The following is a 13,015-nucleotide window of genomic DNA, read 5'->3' on the forward strand; positions in this document are numbered from 1 at the left end:
AACTCCTCCTGTCTCATCCTTTGCAGCAGGCAGAAAAGGGGCGGGGCTATGCTCCACCCATAGTGAGACAAGGATCCAACAACTCAACGGTTGAATTCCTTGTAACTAAAGTCAAAGAAGAATGAAAGTAAATAAAAGGCTTTATGACGTCACCATATTGAACTAATTATGAGCTCTCATTGAGACAGTCATCTCTGAACATTCAGGAAAATATTCTGGAAATCTGTCACTCAAAGTGTTAATCAATGAATCAGAGGAAATGCATCAGTATGAAAACAGAAAAGATAATGTGACCCTCTATATATGATAATACAGAGTCTTAATATATGTTTAAAGTTGTATGAGCTTTAGAAAAATACTGAGCACAAGATGGGAGGAAGATGTTCAGTTTAAATCCAAGAACTCACTTTTAAACAATTCTTTTCTTTTCCTTTTAAACAATTCCCAGAGATTTTACAATGTTTGTCATTGTTGATTAATTCACAGACAGGAGGTCTTCTGACCTGGTCTCAGTCAGTCGTCTTATCTGGAGGAGAAGGATCAAAGAACTCAATGGTAACTCTCAGTTTAGTGCCCCCATGAGAGAGTCACCAGAGACGCCCCTGTAAATGGTAAATGGACTTGAGTTAACCAATTTGGGGTTAAGTGTCTTGCCCAAGTACACATCGGACATGTTGCTCGCAGGAGCTGGGGATTGAACCCTCAACGACTCTACCAACTGAGCCACAGCCGCCCCTGTGGCTTGGATGAGCTTCCCAACAGGACGTCGTAAAACTCTCAGCGGTCATCTATCTGAAGTTAAGAATCAGTGGATAACTGAGAGAGAGGGGATTTTGAGTCCAGTATCAAATATTTAGGCTCCACGAGCATGTGAGGGAGAGCGAGCGACAGGTTACTGGTGCAGTTCACCTGACGGCCATGTGCTGTTTTAGAAAGTTACTTATATCCCCTTCAATAAATCTTTCTCCTCCTGGGCTGTCTCGTCACGTCGGTTCCTGTGGATCGATGGCGTGGACGGCCTGCTGCTGTGTGACCCGTCTGAGTCCGACTGCTACGACAAATAATATAAGCCTTACATGAGTATACATGTCAACGTGGATCTAAGAGTTTTTAATGCTGGTTTGTTACTTAAGCTGTTTATTTAGTAGAACATGAAACCAAAACAAACGGCTGTTTGGCCACGCCTCCTCCATACTGAAGCCTCCGCTCTCTTCCAGAGACACACCTCCAACCGCCCTATACTCACGTTCGCCCTATACTTAGCTGGTAGCTTCAGCCACCTGTGTCCTGCATTGTAGTGTTAGCATGCTAATGTTAGCGCACTTTAGTTAGCTGGTAGCTTCAGTCACCTGTATCCTGCATTGTAGTGTTAGCATGTGTTACGTGATGTGCCCTATCTGATCAGATAAAGGGGGGCCCCTGACGGTCCTCTGAAGATAATGGAGCCCCTCATCTTCACTCTCCACCAGATGTCCTCACACAACTCAACTTTACGACCCTCCTCCCTCTCTGCATTTCGACAAGACACTCTGTCTGAACCTGTCTGAAGACAATTCAAACCTTAAATCATAAAGGCTATCGCATCTCATGTAAACATCTTCAAAAGACTTCATATTTCAAAACCATCTGGAACTATTTTTCACTTCCTTTTGTTAATAAATTCCATTGACTCTTAGAAAAACACTTTTCGCCACGTACCCCTGATTTACAGGACAACTCTAATCTCCAGGGAATGTCTGACTCTTTAGTGAACCCCATTAAAATGAAGGGAGACCATATGCCTTCATTTTCAGATGTATATTAACTAATATGTATTTCTTATTTTCAGGTGAATAATCTTTCTCAGAACCTTTTAACTAACGTTTTCATCCAAACCGGACTCAGATCGGACAATCTATCGTGAAGTTAGGAGAAGTCAATCTGCATTAAAAAAATCAACGGCTTGACTCAAAGATTTGCATGGAGCACTACCGCCATCTAGTGGTTCTTTTAAATCAATGTTTGTTACAACTCAATAATGATTCGTGTTTAGTTTTATTTCAAAGGTTAAAACTCTGCATTTCTTTCTCTTGTTTATACTAAATAGAATTAAGAACTCAAGTATGGTATAGTGTTTACGTTAATTTAGTTTAAGAACTTTAGAGAATTATTTTTTTTTTTTCCCCGCCTAGAGACGTCATCGAGGTGGGCGTATGTATCTTCGGTGCCCCCTTTAAAAGGCCCGGCGCACCTTTCCGCTCCAGGCTGGACCCACATATTTTTTGCTTGTAACTTTTTATACCTAGTATAATTTTTCTTTGTTCTATACTCCGTTCTTGGACTTGTCTTCAAAGCGAAACTTTTACTCCAGAGCGACTTCGTTGTTTTTTTTAGCTTTGATTCTTGTTTTCTCAATATTTACACGCTTAAAGAGACATCCTATTGAGGCTCGGCGTAGCTTCAAATTGAAAGTTTTATCACTTCTGAACGACATTTTTGGATTTTTTCTTTTCAACAAATGACTTGAACGATTCGTTATCTGAACTAAACTGAGTTGGCCACTTCAGCTTAAGCAGAAGATTGACGAACGTTTATCAAACTTTTCTGGACAATTCATCCGAGCTGGGGAAAGCTGACGTGAACGCACCGGCGCGTCTCTAAGTGTATCGCTAAACCCGACTCCGACCTGTTCACTACGGTGGATTCCGGGCTGTAAAACTGGAAAGGATCGTCCAAAATCCGCTCTCCAGGCTACAGTACCATTTTGGCGGACTTTGGGTTCAGTGAGTAAGATAGCTCAACAGTTTGTTGTCAACTTAGAACTACGTGTCATGTGGTGTTCATCTTAATTCTTTCCCCCCCCCCGGCCATATCCGCCGTAATATAGTTCCACTCTTTTCTGTTTACATTTTTTTTTCATCCGGTATTTTTGATCCTAATCTAATCAATAATTTTGTTAGACAGACGTTAACACCATACCATACTAAATCAGTTAGGATAGTATCTATAATTCCTGGTTCTTCTTACGAGGTGTGTTAATCAATTTAACACGTAATATTAATGATAGTTTTCGCTACAGATGTATTAGAATAATAGGCCTCTTTCTACTTATAATCAAAGTGTTTACTGCAATAATGTATTGTTGAATAAAGGTTTGATCACCAAAGAATGTGGGAATGATTAGATATCCATTGTATGAATGATGTTTGTTCACATGTATATTATATCAGTTATTATATCATGTTTTACTCTAAGTGTTTTAATCTAATTGTTTGAGATTTGAGTTCAGAGGTTAAAGGTATTCTGTGAAGAGGGCTTGCAGAAGTGAGTGCACATTCCAGCATGTGTTTTGATGTGGCCCTTTAAACTGAATCACTCACCAAATCAAACATAGGTTTAGTTTAAAGCCCTGAACAGTTAATCACTCACCCACATTGATAGGTTCAGTGGGCCTTGATAGTTAATCACTTAAGTGGTTTGTTGCTTAAAAGGAAATGAAGACTAGACTAGATGTCTGCTTGTGATAAGAAACAGGCCAGGTAGGATGTGTCTTCCCCTATAGAAGGACAAAGGATTCGGGAGTATGATGCACCAATGAGAGAAGGGGAACCAAACATCAGGAGGCGCATAATTTGGAAAGATGTCCCAATCGGAGGAAGGACACCGCACATTCTCAAATGCATAATTTGGTTAGATAATCTCTGTCTAATGTATAAAAGGGTTCAGGGAAAGATAGTCGGGGCTCAGACTTCATGAACTGACCAGGTATCTGTCGGTGGTCAGGGAAACGTAGTGTTGAACCCAGAGACTCTGTAACTTCTATTCTTGATTCATCAGGTTAATAAACTCTGTTAACCTGAAAGAGACTTCTTCAGTCATTCCTCTCATCCCATCAAAAGAATGCACAGAGAGATTTGAGGTAATTATTTAGAGGAGTCAGATTTCTATTAACAACATTTAGGAAAAGGATTAAATAGCATTTTTTATCCTTCACTTGGTGACCCCGACATGATGGGGGATGAGGTTTGACTGAGGACGTAAGTATTGATTAATTTATTAAATTTTTTTTAAATATGTTTAATTCAAATGTATTAATTTCTTAAGGTGGTAGAACGACTGCATTGAAGTCTATGGTGCAACGTCCAGACCCATCCAGACATCGAGAGGCCTCACAAAAACCAAAGGTGAACACAAACCTTTTCCATAAAATTGTGCACATTGGAAAACCTAAATTATCGTTGTCTGATTTGGGTATAGACGGTGTAAATGTCTAAATTTAGAAAATTGAATCAAGAATACAAGTAAGCGATCGAACAGAAGGCCGTATGAAGAGAAGTCAGGGGCGAGAGACTGGCTGTGAAACCAGGGGCGAGAGACTGGTTGTGAAGTCAGGGGCGAGAGACTGACTAGGAAACCAGGGCCGAGAGACTGGTTAGATAGCCAGGGGCGAGAGACTGGTTTGTAAGCTAGGGGCGAGAGACTGGCTGGGTTGAATGTTGGGCTGGGTCTTTTCTTCTGACACTGAATGACAAAGTCAAGAAGGCAACAGGTTGAACGCTGGTCATTTCAGTCGACAGAGAACTGTGTGTGGGATCATTGAGGAGGCGGTGAATCAGCAGAAGTGTATTAAAACTGTTTGTGAGTCTGGGATAGAACCCCCAGTGACTGGCTGCAGTTGTCATTAGGACTGCTGTAGAAGCTTGCCAGTTAGGACTCCAAATAGGGCACTGCGTCTATACATTTTCTGCTGTTCACGTGTATATAGTGTCTTTTGTTGTGTGTTAACTTGGACAGAAGTTCTGTTCCTTAAGTTCAAGTACAAATATTTAGAGATATATATTTTTTTATTCCGTTCATTTCACCTCCTTTTCTCTTTTCTCTCACTGGTTCAGAGAGTGGAAAGGGGAAAGGTATGGGCTTTTTCTTCTACCCTGTTACTAGTATTTTGAGCAACACCTCTAGCTCTACCTAGTAGATGTGTGTGTGCTGGTGGAGTCTTTGGATGTGTGTGTGAGTGCTGTGCTGAGTAGATGTGTGTGTGTGTGTGTGTGTGTGTGTGTGTGCTGTGTGGTAAATCATGTGTGTGAAGGCCTGTGTAGTTATTTTGTTTGAGTGTGATTGATAAATAGAATTTTGGTGTTAATAAATAGGCAATAATAGTGGAACATTTCCTGAAGGAGAGGAGTAGATCTTTTAAAATTCTTCTAAAAGGTTTAAAATAGATGAACTATACATTTGCATAGTTAAGAGGAGGAGTGCCTTTCTAACTGCTGGAAGATTCATTTTGGGTTTTGGCTGTTGATTGGAAGAGTGGGGCTCTGGTCTGTGTGCTTGCTGACTCTGTGCACTGGGTTGATCAGTATCTTTAAAGGAGAGATTAGATAGGGTGTTTTACAGGAGAGAAGACGGCCCCATCCTTTCTTAGCCCATTCAGTATCACCCCACAGTCCTCACTGTTGTTACTTTGTTTTTATGTAGTTAAATGTGTTCATGTTTTATGGTGTTTTTTTCTTGTTGTTATATCGACATTATATAGCTAAATTTGAGGATTGATTAATTCAAGGAGCGTAGGAAATGAGTTAGCTGTCGTAGGTCACTAGTACTTATTTGCATGCATCTATTATGCAAACAACCCACTTTGTTTTTTACATTCCAACCAAAAATTGCTTTATTTTGGCCCCATAGCTTCATTTAAACTTTGTAATATGTTCACCTTGCTGACATTTCAACTATTTCTAGACTGTTTACAAGTGATGTTTAAACAATTAGACTGGACATTTTACTGATATGACTGACAAAATGTACACAAACATGTTGAGTCAAAGTCAAATTAGATGGTGCTAATCTTGTTGGCATGTTCTTAGTATAAGGTCGTACTAGGGGGGGCATAGCTTTAGTTCAAACAAGCAGTCCTAGTAGCAGGCCTCCCAGAATCAGTAACAGCAAAACTAGTTGAAATGCCCGGTTTTAATAGTGTATCGCTCCCCAGATGGGAGATACACGTCTTACATCACTTACGCTCACATAAACAACAGCAAACAGCAGATGATAGAGTTAATAAGACTTAGAGCTTCACCTCCTAAAGATGCAGCTTCAAGAGGCAGAGGCTACTTTGTACTACTGTCAAATACAAGCCATCCAAATAAGCGCTGGTGTTTCATCTACAGCAACCATATGTACAGCAGCCATATAACTCTTATGGGAGGAGTACAGGGTACAATTTCAATCCGTACAGGCGTGGTTACAGGGGATATGGTGGACTTGGCTGGGGTGGGTTTGCTCCATGTCCACAGAATCAAGGATGTTTTTATTGTGGGACACTCGACCACTGGGCCAGACACCGCCCAGACAGTGGGCTGCTCTGGCCCTCCCTCACAGGGCCCTCTGAAGCAGCAAGCAGCATGGTTCTTTTCAGTACCGGCCTCCTAATGGACAAGGAGCCACCCAGGTGTAACAGCAGCCTGGTTAAATGTCAAGGGTCATCCAGAGTGCTTTAAGGGAGAGGGTTTGGCAGAGCCCCTCCTCACAATGACTGTTGAATTCATGCAGCTCTATGGTTGACACAGGACTGTTACTCCACTCTCACTGGTGATGTTTCACAACCTTCAATCTTCATCGCAATGGGTTCCAGTAGTGGAGTTCACGGGTACACCAACGACCATTCCCAGAGACACTTGAACAAAAGGGACATTCTTGCGTTTTACAACTTTTGGGAAACTTGGGTGCAGTCAATCCAGCCTTTAGTCCCTCCAAAAGACCTGTACCACGTTACTTTAAATTACATTCGCACTCCCAACTTTGTGTATCATGATGCTTTTGAAGCATGTTGTTAACTCTCACTGGTGTATTAACTGTCTCTGTATTCTTATGGGCCTAGAGGGTGTTGTAGCTGCTGTTCATTTGACCTCTAACAAACAGAATGGTTTTAATTCTCAGATTATTTTACTCCATTCTTCTTAGATGTTTCTGAAAAAGGGGGTGTTGTTAATGCGGCCCTTTTTCAGAAAAAAGGGGGATATAGACGGGCATTGATGCATAATATATGCAGTGGCTGTAGTAAAAGCCCTTGTAGAGACAACACATAGTGTGACTTTCATCCTTATCTAAAGCATTCACCGTGACAAATCTCAGACAAACAAAGTTGTAAATAGTTTTGTTCCATCCACACATTATTTACACTGCAGAAAGCATCAACATAGCTGACTAAATGAACCTTTACTTCTCACATCTGTGAAGAACAAGTCCAGAAATATGTCAAACTAAGGGCTAATTTGTCAAATGTGTATATTGCTCATTTAGAGGTGAGTTGACATCTGTTCCCCATTACAGGTCTCGGAGATCCACACCTAATTCTTTTGATTTGACTAAAGGTCCCACTTATATAGATTCGATTGGGGTACCTAGGGGGGTTCCAGATGAGTATAAATTAGCAGATCAGGTAGCCTCAGGATTCGAGAACATTCCCATCGTTTCTTCTATTTTTCCAATAACACCTAGTAAGAATGCAGATAGAATTAATTATATACATTATAATGTTCAACGGCTTGCAAATTTAACCAGGGATGCTGTTGCTGGATTGTCAGAGCAAATGGCAGCCACCTCTCTGATGACTGTACAACATAGAATGGCCCTAGACATGCTTCTGGCTGAGAAGGGTGGAGTGTGTCACATGTTTGGAGATCACTGTTGTACCTTTATTCCCAATAACACAGCCCCGGATCGCTCAGTCACTAGGGCGCTTGCTGGTCTCCGCACTCTGTCTGAAGAGATGACAGAACATCCTGGAGTATACAGCCCATTCAATAGCTGGGTGGATCGAATATTTGGTAAATGGAAGGCTGTCTTTCTGTCTATACTAACCACTATCATAAATGTTATTGCTTTGCTTGTGCTCTGTGGGTGTTGGTGCATTCCATGCATCCGCTCCCTCTCAATACGTTTGATTTCTACTGCTATTGAAGGTAAATTAGATGCTCCTCCCCCTTATCAGTTGCCCTTGATTGCATGTGAGACTCAGGCTTTGCTACTCTCCGATGCTCCAGTTATTGAACTAGATCTCCAATGTTTGTGAAGAAGATTCTTTATAAATTTACCTCATGTTTGATGAGGTCAAAAGGGGAGTTATTAGAATAATAGGCCTCTTTCTACTTGTAAACACTTTGGTTATAAGTAGAAAGAGGCCTATTATTCTGCAAAAATGTATTATTGAATAAAGGTTTGATCACCAAATACAAAGGAATGATTAGATATCCATTGTATGAATGATGTTTGTTCACATATATATTATATCAGTTATTATATCATGTTTTACTCTAAGTGTTTTAATCTAATTGTTTGAGATTTTAGTTCAGAGGTTAAAGGTATTCTGTGAAGAGGGCTTGCAGAAGTGAGTGCACATTCCAACATGTGTTTTGATGTGGCCCTTTAAACTGAATCACTCACCAAATCAAACATAGGTTTAGTTTAAGGCCCTGAACAGTTAATCACTTACCCACATTGATAGGTTCAGTGGGCCTTGAAAGTTAATCACTTAAATGGTTTGTTGCTTAAAAGGAAATGAAGACTAGACTAGATGTCTGCTTGTGATAAGAAACAGGCCAGGTAGGATGTGTCTTCCCCTACAGAAGGACAAAGGATTCGGGAGTATGATGCACCAATGAGTATTGGTATAGACGGTGTTAATGTCTAAATTTAGAAAATTGAATCAAGAATACAAGTAAGCAATCGAACAGAAGGCCATACGAAGAGAAGTCAGGGGCGAGAGACTGGCTGTGAAACCAGGGGCGAGAGACTGGTTAGAAAGCCAAGGGCGAGAGACTGATTAGATAGCCAGGGGCGAGAGATTGGCTGGGTTGAATGTTGTGCTGGGTCTTTTCTTCTGACACTGAATGACAAAGTCAAGAAGGCAACAGCTTGAACGCTGGTCATTTCAGTCGACAGAGAACTGTGTGTGGGATCATTGAGGAGGCGGTGAATCAGCAGAAGTGTATTAAAACTGTTTGTGAGTCTGGGATAGAACCCCCAGTGACTGGCTGCAGTTGTCATTAGGACTGCTGTAGAAGCTTGCCAGTTAGGACTCCAAATAGGGCACTGCGTCTATACATTTTCTGCTGTTCACGTGTATATAGTGTCTTTTGTTGTGTGTTAACTTGGACAGAAGTTCTGTTCCTTAAGTTCAAGTACAAATATTTAGAGATATATATTTTTTTATTCCGTTCATTTCACCTCCTTTTCTCTTTTCTCTCACTGGTTCAGAGAGTGGAAAGGGGAAAGGTATGGGCTTTTTCTTCTACCCTGTTACTAGTATTTTGAGCAACACCTCTAGCTCTACCTAGTAGATGTGTGTGTGCTGGTGGAGTCTTTGGATGTGTGTGTGAGTGCTGTGCTGAGTAGATGTGTGTGTGTGTGTGTGTGTGTGTGTGTGCTGTGTGGTAAATCATGTGTGTGAAGGCCTGTGTAGTTATTTTGTTTGAGTGTGATTGATAAATAGAATTTTGGTGTTAATAAATAGGCAATAATAGTGGAACATTTCCTGAAGGAGAGGAGTAGATCTTTTAAAATTCTTCTAAAAGGTTTAAAATAGATGAACTATACATTTGCATAGTTAAGAGGAGGAGTGCCTTTCTAACTGCTGGAAGATTCATTTTGGGTTTTGGCTGTTGATTGGAAGAGTGGGGCTCTGGTCTGTGTGCTTGCTGACTCTGTGCACTGGGTTGATCAGTATCTTTAAAGGAGAGATTAGATAGGGTGTTTTACAGGAGAGAAGACGGCCCCATCCTTTCTTAGCCCATTCAGTATCACCCCACAGTCCTCACTGTTGTTACTTTGTTTTTATGTAGTTGAATGTGTTCATGTTTTATGGTGTTTTTTTCTTGTTGTTATATCGACATTATATAGCTAAATTTGAGGATTGATTAATTCAAGGAGCGTAGGAAATGAGTTAGCTGTCGTAGGTCACTAGTACTTATTTGCATGCATCTATTATGCAAACAACCCACTTTGTTTTTTACATTCCAACCAAAAATTGCTTTATTTTGGCCCCATAGCTTCATTTAAACTTTGTAATATGTTCACCTTGCTGACATTTCAACTATTTCTAGACTGTTTACGAGTGATGTTTAAACAATTAGACTGGACATTTTACTGATATGACTGACAAACTGTACAAACATGTTGAGTCAAAGTCAAATTAGATGGTGCTAATCTTGTTTGCATGTTCTTAGTATAAGGTCGTACTAGGGGGGGGCATAGCTTTAGTTCAAACAAGCAGTCCTAGTAGCAGGCCTCCCAGAATCAGTAACAGCAAAACTAGTTGAAATGCCTGGTTTTAATAGTGTATCACTCCCCAGATGGGAGATACACGTCTTACATCACTTACGCTCACATAAACAACAGCAAACAGCAGATGATAGAGTTAATAAGACTTAGAGCTTCACCTCCTAAAGATGCTGCTTCAAGAGGCAGAGGCTACTTTGTACTACTATCAAATACAAGCCATCCAAATAAGCGCTGGTGTTTCATCTAGAGCAACCATATGTACAGCAGCCATATCACTCTTATGAGAGGAGTACAGGGTACAATTTCAATCCGTACAGACGTGGTTACAGGGGATATGGTGGACTTGGCTGGGGTGGGTTTGCTCCAGGTCCACAGAATCAAAGATGTTTTTATTATGGGACACTCGACCACTGGGCCAGACACCGCCCAGGACAGTGAGCTGCTCCGGCCCTCCCTCACAGGGCCCTCTGAAGCAGCAAGCAGCATGGTTCTTATCAGTACCGGACTCCTAATGGACAAGGAGCCACCCAGGTGTGAGAGCAGCCTGGTTAAATGTCAAGGGTCATCCAGAGTGCTTTAAGGGAGAGGGTTTGGCAGAGCCCCTCCTCACAAAGACTGTTGAATTCATGCAGCTCTATGGTTGACACAGGACTGTTTCTCCACTCTCACTGGTGATGTTTCACAACCTTCAATCTTCATCGCAATGGGTTCCAGTAGTGGAGTTCACGGGTACACCAACGACCATTCCCAGAGACACTTGAAAAAAAGGACATTCTTGCTTTTTACAACTTTTGGAAACCTTGGTTCCAGTCCATCCAGCCTTTAGTCCCTCCAAAAGACCTGTACCACGTCACTTTAAATTACATTCACACTCTCAACTTTGTGTATCATGATGCTTTTGGAGCATGTTGTTAACTCTCACTGGTGTATTACCTCTCTCTGTATTCTTATGGGCCTAGAGCGTGTTGTAGCTGCTGTTCATTTGACCTCTAACAAACAGAATGGTTTTAATTCTCAGATTATTTTACTCCATTCTTCTTAGATGTTTCTGAAAAAGGGGGTGTTGTTAATGCGGCCCTTTTTCAGAAAGAAGGGGGATATAGACGGGCATTGATGCATAATAATATATGCAGTGGCTTTAGTAAAAGCTCTTGTAAAGACAACACATAGTGTGACTTTCATCCTTATCTAAAGCATTCACCGTGACAAATCTCAAACAAACAAAGTTGTAAATAGTTTTGTTCCATTCACACATTATTTACACTGCAGAAAGCATAAACATAGCTGACTAAATGAACCTTTACTTCTCACACCTTCTAACACTTTATCCTTCTCACCAAATACAAAGGAATGATTAGATATCCATTGTATGAATGATGTTTGTTCACATTTATATTATATCAGTTATTATATCATGTTTTACTCTAAGTGTTTTAATCTAATTGTTTGTCGTGTTTGTCTGTGTGTGTGTGTGTGTGTGTGTGTGTGTGTGTGTGTGTGTGTGTGTGTGTGTGTGTGTGTAGATTGTAGGGGTTATTACAGTACGACTTCTTAAAGAGAGGAGGAAATGTTTTCCTGGGAGCTGCTGCACCTCCTCCGTCACAAAGAAAAGTCTGCATTCAGCTGTGAGACCAGAACCAGAACCAGAACCAGAACCAGAACCAGAGCACACATTACAGCGACTCTGAAGTCTCTGCATTGTGCTCCTCTAACATGTGTCTCTCGTCTGTCTCCAAAACCCCCCAATGATGAGAAAAGTCTATCCTCTCCGTCTTCTGCCTGCTCCACTTACAGACGACGTGTCCTCAAACAGGCCGTTTGATGATGAATAGATAGATGAATAAAAAGGTAGAAGAAGCAGGGAAAGCAGCGCTCTGTGTGTGTGTGTGTGTGTGTGTGCGCACGTCTGACTGTGTGTGTATGTGAAGCTCCATAATGTGAATTCACAGACTCGGACGTCACAGGATCAATCTGATGGTATGAAGACGTGGTGGAGGCTGAGCGTGGTTACTGCTCGCAGTTTGAAAACGTGTGAGAGACAAAAACATGGTGGATCTTCGGCTGGGAGGAAGAGTTCAGAGAGCGATAAGGCGCTCAGCTGCTTCTTACTCTAACTAGACTGAGAGCGGTGTCACCTCAAGGTCAGGTTAAAGATCTGAAGGTGACACTGTCAGCTTCTTGATTAGAGTCAAACACACACACACACACACACACTTCACTGTTCCCCCCGCTGCTCCTCTGACCCCGCCTCTCTCTCTCTTTGTTACTAAAGCAGAGGGATGACTCTGTCCCTCCTGCACACTCAGACTGAAGGTGAACTGTTAGAATATGGCAGGTTGAATCAGCGGTCTGAGCAGGGCGTCACGTGAGGAAGCACAGAGCTCTGAGACGACTTCCTGTGACCACGTGGCATCAGTGAACGCACCGAGGCGTCCTGTCACATCCCTCCATCACTCCCCAAATCCCTCAGTCCCAACCTCATTACTCACTTCTAACCTCATTGGTTGCTTCCTTTTCCACCGAGGGCGCCTCCTCTCCTGCAGCACACACACACACACACACACACACACACACACACACACACACACACACACACACACACACACACACACACACACACTCATCACTTCCCTGTGTGTTGACATGTACAGAGCTGGGTGTGATCTTTGGCTGCTGCTGTCCCCGAGGCGTTTATCCTCTGTGTGAGACTGTTATTGTTGGAGGGACACAGAAGCTGAGGCCCCCTCCAGAGTCTCCT

Source organism: Symphodus melops (assembly GCF_947650265.1).
Source record: "Symphodus melops genome assembly, chromosome: 6".
NCBI lineage: Eukaryota > Metazoa > Chordata > Actinopteri > Labriformes > Labridae > Symphodus > Symphodus melops.